Consider the following 12746-nt stretch of genomic DNA (forward strand, 5'->3'; position numbering starts at 1 on the left):
TATTGAAAAATTTATTTTTAATTTATAATTAAAAATACACATCGCGTCAAAAATTCATACCTTCAATAGATCTTAACTTAAATTATTTATTTGAAATTTAAAGATGTGCATTTAAATTCTTTTTATTTTACGAAACACATATACCATTAATTTGCATTGTTTACCATTGTTTTATACGAGTAAATTTATTCCTTTGTTGTTCTACGAAACATATACAATTTTCATTGCATTTTATATTAAAGGGATCTAATTTTTTGTTGTTGTTCTATTTTAAGAAACAGTAGTTGCTCATGTGCATCGGCCCATCCGGAAATCGTTCTCTTCCCTCGCGCGAACGTGTTAATCCTCTAACGGAGTTCCTTTTTGCGTTATTCGAGCAACAGGTGACTCGTCTTCATGATTATCCGGAAGTTGAGTCAGTCTCCCTCTACGATCTCGAGCAAATTTGAAACTCGCTCGATTATGATTCGAACGTACCAACGTTGGTGGCCTCGTGACATGTTTTTGGCTCGGCATACACACACAAACACACATACACACACAGAGACAAAAAAAGATGATCTTTATTGTACCCTTTTTTCTTTTAATAAACCAGACGAGAAACGTGGAAGTAGGAAAGAAAAAATTATTAACACACATGGGGGTTCACTGATGTGCATCCATGAGTGTCCAGCCCTTCCTTCCTTTATCTCTTTTTTTTTTAATCCCTTTCTTAAGAATAACATTTCAAAACTAAAACTGCATATCTAAATTTTTCATTTTAATGATATAACTAAATTCAACGTGTAATTATTTTAATTTGTGATAAGTATAGCTTAAATCACTCAAGATGAAGTTATATCTGCACACGATTATTCTTATTTAATTTTATAAGATAATAATATATATTTTTTAACATTGTATATAGAACTAATAAATAATGTAAGTTTTATCAGCTTGACATAGCCAAGAATTGAACTAACAATAAGTTTACAATAGTATCTCATAACGTTTACACGAACCCAAATATTTATATATATATTTTTTTGTGTAATATATAGAACTTTAATTCTATAAAAATTATACTATTTATTGTTGTTAGATAAAACACATAACAGTATATACAACTTAACTTCTTTTTCTACGTTCTTTTTAAAAACATTTGAAAACTAAGACTAAACCACCTTAATACCAAATTTATATTTACCTACAAATCGTTCAATTCATAAAAACTACCAAGAGACATTTAATATACGAAATAAATACTCCCGTTCAAAATCATTCATCCATAAATAAAAATCCTATTACACACACACACACACAGAGACACAGAGACACGCGCGATTAATAAAAGTTAAATTATTACGCGTCCCCATAGATTAACACCATCCCAACTATAAACATCTACAAAAATAATCCCCCTGAAAAAAAGACCCCAATAACGCAGCACAGTAACAACAAAAAATCTCCGACTAAATCCTTTTGGAATAAAATGAAAGAGAGAAAGAAAGAGAGAGAAAGAGAAAAAGGGAAAGAAAGCAAGAGAGAAAACATAATCCTTAAAGGAAGATTAGGAATAATTCAGGTGAGGTGCTGCCACCTGCGACCTGAGTAAACTCCGCAGGTGAAAGAGAAGTAGTAGAAGAAGAAGAAGAAGAATAAGAATAAGAAGAACAGACGAAGAAGTAAAAGGAGTAAGAGGAGGATATAGACGAAGGAAAGAACAGGTCCCTTTCGAAGAGGGTTGCCAGTTATATTCCTCCCACCTTTTGTCTTGCTCGAGGCAAAAGCAACCGAATGGTAGTGGTAGAAGTATTAGTGATGTTGGCAATGCAACTTTGAGAGGGAAGGAAGGAAGGAAGAAGGGGGAAGGAAGGGAGCGAAGGGGACAGAAAGAGGGACTGACGGACGGGGCTTTGGGGATCAGGGGCTTCTCGGAGGGGGGACGCTTTGTGGTGAAGAGACGCGCAGGCGCGCAGGCCCGCGGGGTCCTTTGCCCCAGTCGTGCGGTCAGCTAGTCGAGAAAGACCCAACGTTCGCTTCGATTCGTTAAGAAGGAAAAGGCCGCGGAATCGTCCTCACCGGAATCGGCCGGTGCCGTGTGAAAAATAACATCTCTCTTTCTCTTAATCTTTCTTTCTTTTTCTATCTTTTTAATTATTCTTTTTCTATTTTTCTCTCATTTTTCTATAATTTTATCTTTAGATTTTATTTTAATACAATTTATTTTTTGTTGTTGTTGGATACGCTCGTTTGTTTATTTTCTTTTTTTTCCTTGGGGTATATTTTTATCGTACCGTTTTTAATAAATAGATTTAAAAGAAAAACAATAAAAGGCGCGAGTGTGCAATAACGAATGATCGATAATCCTTAAAGAGGATTTGAAAAAGGGAAGGGGATCATCTATATATCTATCAATCTATCGTGCAAACCGAGGATCAAAAATTGTGCTTGTCAGTGTATTCAGTGCCATGGGGATCTAAGAACGACGCCGAGGGTGAGTTTTTTCTTTTTCTTTTTTTTTCTCTTCTATAACGATCGATCTATTCTATGTTCGTTAAATACTATTATTATATTATATCTGTTGTTGATGATGATTTCCGTTGCTAGGTAAGATATATTCATAATATGCTCAGTGAATTAGTGTTATGGCGGGTAAATAAGAGATAATATTATGAAATGATACTTGATTGAATTTTATTTGATTATTTCTTTTCGATGTGGTTGAATTTTTACGTAAAACACGAATGACAAATGATAGACGTGTTTCCGAGAATACAACTGATGATAGAAATGAAATTCATTCTTTTTTAATAAATTGCAAACAATTGTTTGATTTTTTTATTGATTTTTAATCGATTTCTTTTTTGTTGTCAATTCAATTTCCTACATGATCATCAAATATTTATTATTTTTAGTATAATTTAAAACACACAAAATATATTAATTTATTATATTAAATTTTATTTAAAAAAATTATTATTTTCGCGAACAATCTTATCTAATAATTGTATATTTTGAAACACGACTTTAAACATAATATTAGATTATCCTTGGTATTTTTCATAATGTAATGTTTTATTCGTCTTAATTAATATTTTACGCGTCTATCCAATTATTGCACATTTTTTTGAACAGTTTAATCATTTTTCCAGCTAATGTTTCAATTATATTTTCTTTTCACAAATTTAATTTTTTGTTTAATGTAAAAGTTGAAACTGTTTTTTTATTATAAAATTACATTTGCAGGGGTTGGATATGATTTTTTACAGGGATTGAAGTTAATAAAAAATCTTTCGTTAATTTTAAATTTGTTTCATAAATAATTAGGAAAAAAGGCACAGTATAGAATTTAAAAAAAAATATCTTCAAGAGTTTTCTTCTAATTTATGGGAGGGTCTGGTTAATGTCTGACCCAGAAAATCAGTCCCAAGTTTTGGTAGTAATATGATAAGTAACACGTTTCTTCCAATATTTTCCTTTACTATTATTTTTCAAGATTTTAGAAGTTTTTCTTTTGTATTTAATTTTCTTTCGAACCAATTTCCAAAAAATAGAATATTTTTCTGACACTGAAAAGTCCCAGAAAGTTGTTTTACTAGGACCCTCATTTTTAACATTTTTTACATATGTTTTGCACATGTGTAACCATTATCTATATTAAATCGAAACGTTAGCAATTATTATCAATATTAAATAAAGATTTAAACAGTAATTTACATTTAGAATATTTACAAAATAAAATGCAAAAAATATTAATATTGTTATGCTATATTTTTATTTATAATAAATACCAAAAACCTATAAATATAAATATATTTACAACAGTATTAACGTCAGATGAAAATACTCAGATAAATTAAATTTCTATAGGTGCTTTTAATGAATAAATTAATTATTATTTTTCTTAATTTTTTCATCGCAATGAGAGGGAGATTTTTAATTGTTTAATAATAATAATAATAATAAAGGAATAGAAGAAAGAGAAGGAATACTTTTAAGAACACTGACCAGTGATTTGAATGCTCTGCAGAAAAACTATATCTAACTGATTCATAAGTAGTGCAACTTTTTGCCTTGTGAGCAACATATTCGCGTTAAATTACAAAGCGATACAATCTTACATTTCTAGGATAGTTAACGAGTCTAGAATATAATCGAGATTGAGAAAAATCGATGATATCTTTCAGACGAGTTTCCGTCGTGGGTGCCTTTGCCTAACACCTAACACCATATGGAAGAAATAACGTTGCGCAACGAATGTGACAAGTCTTGATTTTTATCCTACGTCAGCGTTTCTATTTTACAATTTTTCTTTTTTTTTTCGTTTAATCAACAAATTAAATTATTTTGTATCAATCATTTTTTAGCTTTGTTATCGAGTTTAATATAACATTTAATTTGTACAAACAACACTTAATATATAAAGAATGCAACTATTCTTTTAAAATATCCATTCTTTTTTCTTTACTTGTGTATTTTTTTTTGTTTGTTTTTTTTAATAAAATTCTAAAATAAATAATTTGTTAACAGTAAACTTAAAAAGATACAATTGTTTGGAATAGTATTCACTGACGATTTAATAAAATTATGTTTACTCTCGTATTGATATTTATAAACGTAAATAGAATAACTGAAACGTTTTAGTAAAATTTTCACGACAAAAAAAAGAAAAAGAAAAGAAAAATTTGTTAGGTGTAATAAAATACAAGAAAGACATAATAGACATATATATGATCGGTTAGAATATTTGAAATTGTGATTCCAAGCGTGTCCGGGAAGGAAGGCCGAAAGGGAACTAACGTAACTTCTTAGAGTTTGAATTCTCTTGGGGTAAAAGCAGCAAGGAGAGAAAACGTTTCTTTTACGTAGTAGAAAATACATGCATATATGTGGGCGAATGAATTCATGGTAGAATTTTAAAAGTCTTTTAAGTATCCACTGACTTTAAGTCTCCGCAACAAGCTCCAACAACCCAACATATATTCTTTTTATATTTTTCAAAAAGAGAATAAACATCGGGATGTAAATCACGTCGTTGTATTTATTAACGTATGGCGTATATAATGTCCCTTTTTAAGTACGGTTTTGTTTTAAAAAGCAAACAATAAAAAGATAAAAAATAAAAAAACTAAAAACAAAATAAAAAAAATAAAAACTTGAAAAGTCTACATATTTTTTCTTCTTCGTATTTATAATGAAATAATTAATTAAATATATCGTAAAAATAAATATGAGATAATTAATAATTAAAAAAAAAAAGAAAATAATTTTTAAGTATATATCAAAATTGTTAATAAAAATTAATACGAGAGATCTCCTATATAAAATATAATATATTTAAACATCGTGTGTTTAAACAGGATGAAACTCGAATGGCACAAAATCGTGATTCGTTGTAATCGAAAGAGATCTCTCTCTCTCTCTCTCTCTCTCTCTCTCTCTCACCTCTTTCTCTTTCTCACTTCGTATTACGAAGCAAGCCAATCGTTTTCATGCGCTTTTACATTTGAGGTCTCGCAGAAGTGGATAGGAATCGAAATAAGAGTGTATTAGTAGCACTTGACACGAACGCTTAGAGATTGTCGTGTAGAAGCTTGCAACGGGCCACATTGCCTCTCCTCCTCGTTTGCATGTGTATTTATCTGTGTTTGTGCAATCACCTGTGCACGTGTGTGTGTGTTTGTGTGTATAACCACCATCGCCGCCGCCACCGCCGCCGCCGTCGTGAAATGCAGTCGAACCGGCTATAGATGCATGCACGCATCGTGGGGCACCAAGAACTTTGTGGGTCCCCATTGCCACGAGACACATAACTTGTAAACAATCTTTAAAGATCAAGAAAATGAACATAATATATTCCGAGATCAAGATTATTATCATTTCTAATTGGATATTTGTTGTATGTTATCTTATTTTTTTTATTCAATATATTTTTCATCATTTTATTATTTTCATTTTCAATGAAAATCTCGATAATATTGAAATAGGATTTTAAATGAGTGTCCGTTTATTTGAACGTAAGAAATATTAATCGAATTTATGATTGCAAATATTTCGAATTCCCGTTAATAAACTTTCACTCATTGAAATTCGTCTAACGTATCCTGACGTTTTATTATGTTTTCCTTTTTTTTTTTTCTTTTTTATGTAAGAAGTTTGAAATGTAAATTTCAAATCATTTTATTATTCTAACGAACGCGAAATATATAATATTAATCGCTAGATGAAATTTTGTTTGTCGGGACCGTTTGATCAAACATTATTTCGTGTTCCTGTAAAACTTTCACCATTTAAAATTCGTCTAACACACCTCTGACCGAGTAATCGTTGAATTACCTCGTTGCCTTCAAGGGACCAGATCGAGAAGGAGGCCTCGCTAAATACCTTATTACTTTTGAATTAACATATCGGTACCAACATAACAGGACTTTTTCCTTGCTCACGGCCACGAGCTTGTCAGCACTCTCTTCCGTACGGATATCGACTTCAAGAAAAAAGAAAGAGAGAGAGAGAGAGAGAGAAAAAGAAAGAGACAATTATTTGGGTCATTCGTCGTGCCTTTCTCTCGTATTTCGTCGATATTTCTTTCAACGATATTTCTCTAACGTAACAACGATTAATCACTAATCGTTGAAGACAAAAAATACATAAATTAATAATTACAATTTTAGACTGATTTCAAAAATTTAAATGTCATTTATATTACTGATATTTAACACTAAACCTATCACACCGCATTCTGTAATTTGTACACAAAAAATCCTCTCAAAACACCCCATAAAATGTATATTATTCATTTCTAAATAAAAGAAAATATATTGTTCACCATTCAATTAGCTAAAATCTTATTCAATATGAAGTATACACGAAAGGTCGATAGGAATTACTGTTAAAAGATTCTTATTTCTTTAAATGATATTTCTTTAACATGATAACAACAAAATATAAAGGAATAAATCACAAATATATTATTTTATCTTACACTCTTAATCTTAATAATTATCTAAATCATTCACATATTCGTGATATTTAAAGGATACTTTTCTCTTTCTCTATTTCTTTTTATTTTGATCATTCTCTTTTACGATGATCCACAGAGTTGGTCACGCGTGTGCACAAATGTGGTCACACAGGTGTCTCCTTTCGCCTCGATCTTAAAACATAAAAAGTGGGAGAAAGAGATAATATCAGTAGGATCGAGATCGATCGATTCATTCTCTTCTGACTCTCCCGGGATTTCTAAGCTGTTGAAAAACCAGTTTTAATCTCTCTCTCTCTCTCTCTCTCTCTCTCTCTCTCTCTCTCTTTTTCTCTCTTTTTCTGTTTCTTTCTATCTTAGCGGAGTGATATAAATGTCCACGAGGAGTAGAGGAGATAGGGAATACCGTAAAATGCGAGATTCGCTTCTTACGCGTCTCCATCAACGGTAAGCAGCAACAGCAGCAGCAACAGCAACAGCTTTCATTTTAGTTTCTACAAGCAAGACCAACCACCAGTATCACTACTTTCAACGACGTATGCTATATAATAAGAATGTGGTATTTTCGATAGATATTATACAGGTTCGGTTTATTGCTCAGAATAATAGTTACATTGTCTGATGACAATCTTCGACAGACTATGACTTTTTTTTTAATCATAGCAATCACTTAATCCGTTCACCGTTTCATCGATTTCGATTCGGACCGGTTTCACATATATTATTGTAGACTTTTGCCTTGAAATTAAAAAAAAAAAAAAAAATAATGATAAAAGAGAAGAGAAGAAAAATATATATAATAAAAAAAGAAAAAAAAAACGAAGAAAACAAACACTTTCGAGAAGCGTTATGACCGAATTCGACTATAATCATCGTCAACGTCAAAGCGTCGAAGAAAAAAAAAAAAAAACAAGTAAGAGAAAAAAAAAGGCAAACTTGTTTATCGTCTATGTTCAAATTTCTCTTTCTCTTTATATATCAATGTAGGAATAATTTCCTTTAAAAGTATTTCACGTTGTGTTCGAACTCTCACCTTAAGTTTTGATCGAGGTTTTGTAGCTTGCTTTTAGGTTATTGGTGAAAAGCAAGCAAACAAGCAAGCAAGGTGGATGTTAATTTTTCCATTCGAACAAAGTCGATAATGAAAATAGAAAAGAAAATAAAAGATAATGACCATGTTTGTCGTTTAAAGGGAAAACCAAAAGAATTTGACGAAAGTTCTATACATTTTTTTTCTATTTCTCTCTCGCTGATTCGAGACGTCGATTTCCCAACTTTCGCGTTCACCAACCCCAGACTCCGATCTGGCCCAATTTCTTCGATCACTGCATAGCCAGTTCGAATTCCAGAAAGAACTTCCTGTTTAAGATAGTTTGACAACAAATACTAGACACTACTTATCGCATTACAACCAGACAACGATCGAACGGACGTTCACCGTTCTCGAAATGGCACTTGGACAGTTAGATTCGTTCTGTTACGTTGTCAAGCCGTTATGGTTAACAAACGATTGGTACGTGTCCTACTGTCATTTGATATTTTTTTTTTCTATTTCATTCGAATGTAATATTGATTACTCCACTTGTAAATAATACCGATAAATGCATTTCTATTAATAGACAACTATTCTCAAAATTTGATATGCCAAATATATACAATTTCTTAGAAATTTAACTATAACAAACATGTTATCTCGTAATTTTTAAATTGATATGAATTTCGTAGGAACAAATGATTAACTTCATTTTTAGAATTTCTTACAAATTTTAGTACCAAAGTATTCATATTAATAATAATGATATATACCTACATTTAGGGGTGAACAATATATTTAAAATAAATTTCCTTAATAATTAGGCACCACACTAAATACTATAAAAAATGCTCTGATAATTTATATAAATTTATCGATATTCTTTACTAGTTTTATTTTGTGGAGTTAATCAATTTAATAAATGAACAGCTGAGATACATTATAAATTATATTCACAATTTAATTATAAGTTATTATTATATATATACACACAATAATTGAACGATAAAGTATATGAGAAAGATATACTTCATCCTGTAACGATCTTAAAGTGTCCAATTAATTGCGCTCGAAATATTCGAGTTCAACCGTTATGTACATCTTTATACATCTTTCTTCTCTTTATTTTACATTTTACTCTTTCGTTTTTCCTTTTACCGTCATGTTTCTTAGATCACGATGCAACTCGAATGATAGCGCAATCCTGAGCCAGATCACACGGAAATCGCTAATTAGGTTAACCACTCGAATACGAATATGAAGACTACGACGAATAAAAAGAAAAAGATGATGATGATGATGACGATGACGAAGGAATCTTCGAAAGACTCGGAGGGAAAACGGCCTTGGTGATATTGGCGAGGCGTCCTTAAGCCGGTATTTAGCTTTCACCGAACGTATACGCGTAACATATCACTCGTTTCTTCTTTTTCGTCATCATCGTCGATTTATTCCTTGCTTGGCATTTGCTTTAACGAATTTTCATTATTATTTCCTCAATAATAATAAGTCATCATAAAAGGATTCGATTATTGATTTCTATTTAAACCTAATCGCGTTAATAAACTTTATGAAGCATAGAATTAAAAAATTATTTTCCTATTCAATTTCATGTGAAGTTAATTTATTTTCATTATTAAATGAATATAACATAAAATTATAAATTATTGAAGTATTTAATTACAGATGTACATATGCCCCCCCCCCTGTACTTCAAGTAATTTATTTCTCGAAATGGTTTATAAAGTATCTTATTAAGCAAATTTAAATATTAAAAGGGTAGGACATTTATGAATCAAATATGATAGTTAATCTCTAATCTTCTAAAAAATAATACTTGCTAATTATAAAAAGTAAAATATGAAGTTTATGCAATATATATATATATATATAATTTCGAATAATCTAATTTATATTATATATAAACACTAACAAATATTTAAATAATAATCCAAATAATTTCTCCTCATTAACCCGATTGCAATTCATTCTCTCTTTTTTCTTTTTTCGTCATTTCCTTTAAAACTAATTGAATTTTCCCTATGGTCGTCGTAAACATAATAATCAACGATAGGACAGTGTGCTTGTCGGTGCATTATATTTATTCATTTGTTCACTCTAACACGCTTTGACGATCTTCTCTTCCGGTTTTGCAGAAATGATACAATTGGACGCTTAAATCAGAAATAATATAATATAAATATGTAAACAGAGATAAATCTAAATGACAGTTAGTTAAATGAGTCAATTATAAACAGCTTATTAAATTTCATTTTCCGTCATTGGCACCGGTTTTTTTTTTTTTTCTTTAAATCAGAATCTAAATGAAATGAAATAGCGCCGATTACTTGCTCGCTAGTCGATCAAACTAATTATGTTTAACCTTTCCGCGGACAAGAATCGTTTGTGGTTGGTTGTGTCGACGAAGTCGTCCTTGACGATGCCGCGAAGATTCCTTTAAGGCCGCCACGAAGAACTTTCTCCGTAACCGTAAGCTCCCTCATTCCCTCGACAAACTCGATCGAAAGTATCTCTTTCTCTCATAAGTTTCTTATACTTCAAAACCGGCTATTATTGAAATCAATAGGAAGTTTTCACATATATCCTTTACAGTACGACAACAGAAATTTATTCTTAAGATTTATTTATCTACGAATTTTTTGATCTACGTTCTAACATATAAGATCCTAAATAATTTTTATATTAAAAATAAAAAATTATTGTACAAAATTATTTCATGTTTTTTTAATTTAATTTTTGTATATATATATTATAATTATAATTTTTGTATATATATATGCAGATATTTTTACGCATTGATTGAAATATTTTAAAGATCCTGAAACGATACTGAAACAACGAAAAGTCTAATTATTATATTTTACAGGATTTGATTATCAATCAGACATTTGGATCTAAATTATATTTTAAAATATTAAATTATATAATATTCGGACAATTCCGAATTCCAATTCGTCAATTAAAATATTTCCAAATATAAACAAATGTTATATTATATTGATCGAAATCTTTGAAAATCCCACGAATATTTTGGTGACCTACTCTAAATCTTTGAGAGTAACCGTAACTCTTACAGAAACGAGCTTCCGAGTAACCGTTATTACCCGCATGTTCAGGACGATAAGTAGACATCTCATGGAGTAGAGAGGATCGTTCATTGGACGAGTTCCTGCACCTTCAACGTTCCACACGATCCATTTATAACGGGTGGTAGAAAATCATTGAAAAGTGACCATGAAATTGCTCCGTGTCTCTTTCTCTTTTTCCCTTATATAAATTTTATTGAGAAAATCCTTAGAGAGAGAGAAAAAAAAAAAAAAGATGTTTGACAAAAATTTCTCCTCTTACGAGTAGATATACTCTCTTTAAAAGGAATACAAGCTTATTAAGCTATCGTGTTATTTCCTATTTCAAAGTGGAAGAAGGTATCTTTCCTATCGTAAGAAATGCACAATCTTGTAGAATTACTAATACACATACTATCAACTAAAAGTTTCAAAAATCACTCGTTGAAAAATATTCAAATATATATATATATCAAGATGCTTAGAATATGTCAGACACTATTGTTCAAAATTAAAGTGACTTTTTTAATGAAAAAGCAATTGAAAGAAAAATAAAGTCATTTCTTGTTTAATGTCTTTAAAGTCAATTCTTGTTTAATTTTCTTTAAATTAAATCTACCTCGGTTATGTGCTAAAGGCATTTCTTTATTTTTTTCTTATAAATATCTTGTTTCACACACACACACACACACTCAAAATTTACATGTTGATATTCCAAACTTTTGGTTGGTAGTGTATAAAAGATCCTCGGGTAATCTTGTATCGAATAAACGTTAGATCATCGGAGAGTCCTGTTTTCAAGACGATCATCGATACTCCTTCGGCTAAACGTCCCGCATCGTGAACACGAGATGATACTTGTATTTTATGTATATAACAATATACATATAGATATATACTTACATGCTTTATATACAAGTAAACTTCGTTCGTTCTACCAATGATTTTTTCTGACTTGCGTATTCGCGACACACGATATATATCCTTTGAACGTTGGAACGTGAAAACAGGAATAGAAATACTCGATATATTCAATAGTCTATATATACGTAAATATATATATATATATATATATATATATATACATACATGGATACGATTGGAAGCCTGGTATGGCCAGATTTAATGTCTACGTATTTCCAAGTAGCTTTTTGCTTTCTATGTATCAGCAATCTTGAGCAATATTTAATTCTATTAATGATTACAATATCGAAATATTTATTACCTGCGATTAATTATAAACCACAAGGGATTATTTAACATTAGTTAATTAATCAAATTGATTGAAGATGAAATGAAAAAAGAATTTATCTACGGATTAATTTGTCAACGATTGTATTTCGTAATTAAAAAACAAATGAACGAATTAGTTCCTACGATTATTTACGTTGATTAATTAGAACTATTGTGATTAAACGTATTGTGTGATTAGGATTGGCGGCGTGTAATTAAAAAATTTGATTAATTGCAATCGTCGTCGATAGGGTTAAATATTGCTCAAGACTGGCGCACGTGTTTATCTATGTATTAGTACGTATACACATTTGTACAGATATATCTAAACGTATGACCAACTCGACCAGCGACACTTTCACTTACAGGCAATGTCCGATCAACTTCAGGCATGCAGCTACCTACCTAACAACAAAGCTAACGTTACAGTTTC

At 30.5% G+C, this 12746-nt stretch overlaps 1 protein-coding gene across 1 annotated transcript in view; it reads left to right on the forward strand.

Annotated features, from left to right (window-relative positions):
* Positions 1-2018: 2018 nt before the first annotated feature.
* The window catches only part of LOC106788721 (titin-like), a 45598-nt gene continuing 34870 nt past the window's right edge, over positions 2019-12746 (forward strand). Inside the window, exons 1-2 of the mRNA XM_014752209.1 lie at positions 2019-2073; positions 2293-2476. The gene's annotated coding sequence lies outside the window, so the exon portion shown is untranslated. The remainder of the gene's footprint in view (positions 2074-2292; positions 2477-12746) is intronic.

This window comes from Polistes canadensis, unplaced genomic scaffold (assembly GCF_001313835.1).
Source record: "Polistes canadensis isolate GaletaPanama2010 unplaced genomic scaffold, ASM131383v1 scaffold_151, whole genome shotgun sequence".
NCBI classification, from domain to species: Eukaryota; Metazoa; Arthropoda; class Insecta; order Hymenoptera; family Vespidae; genus Polistes; species Polistes canadensis.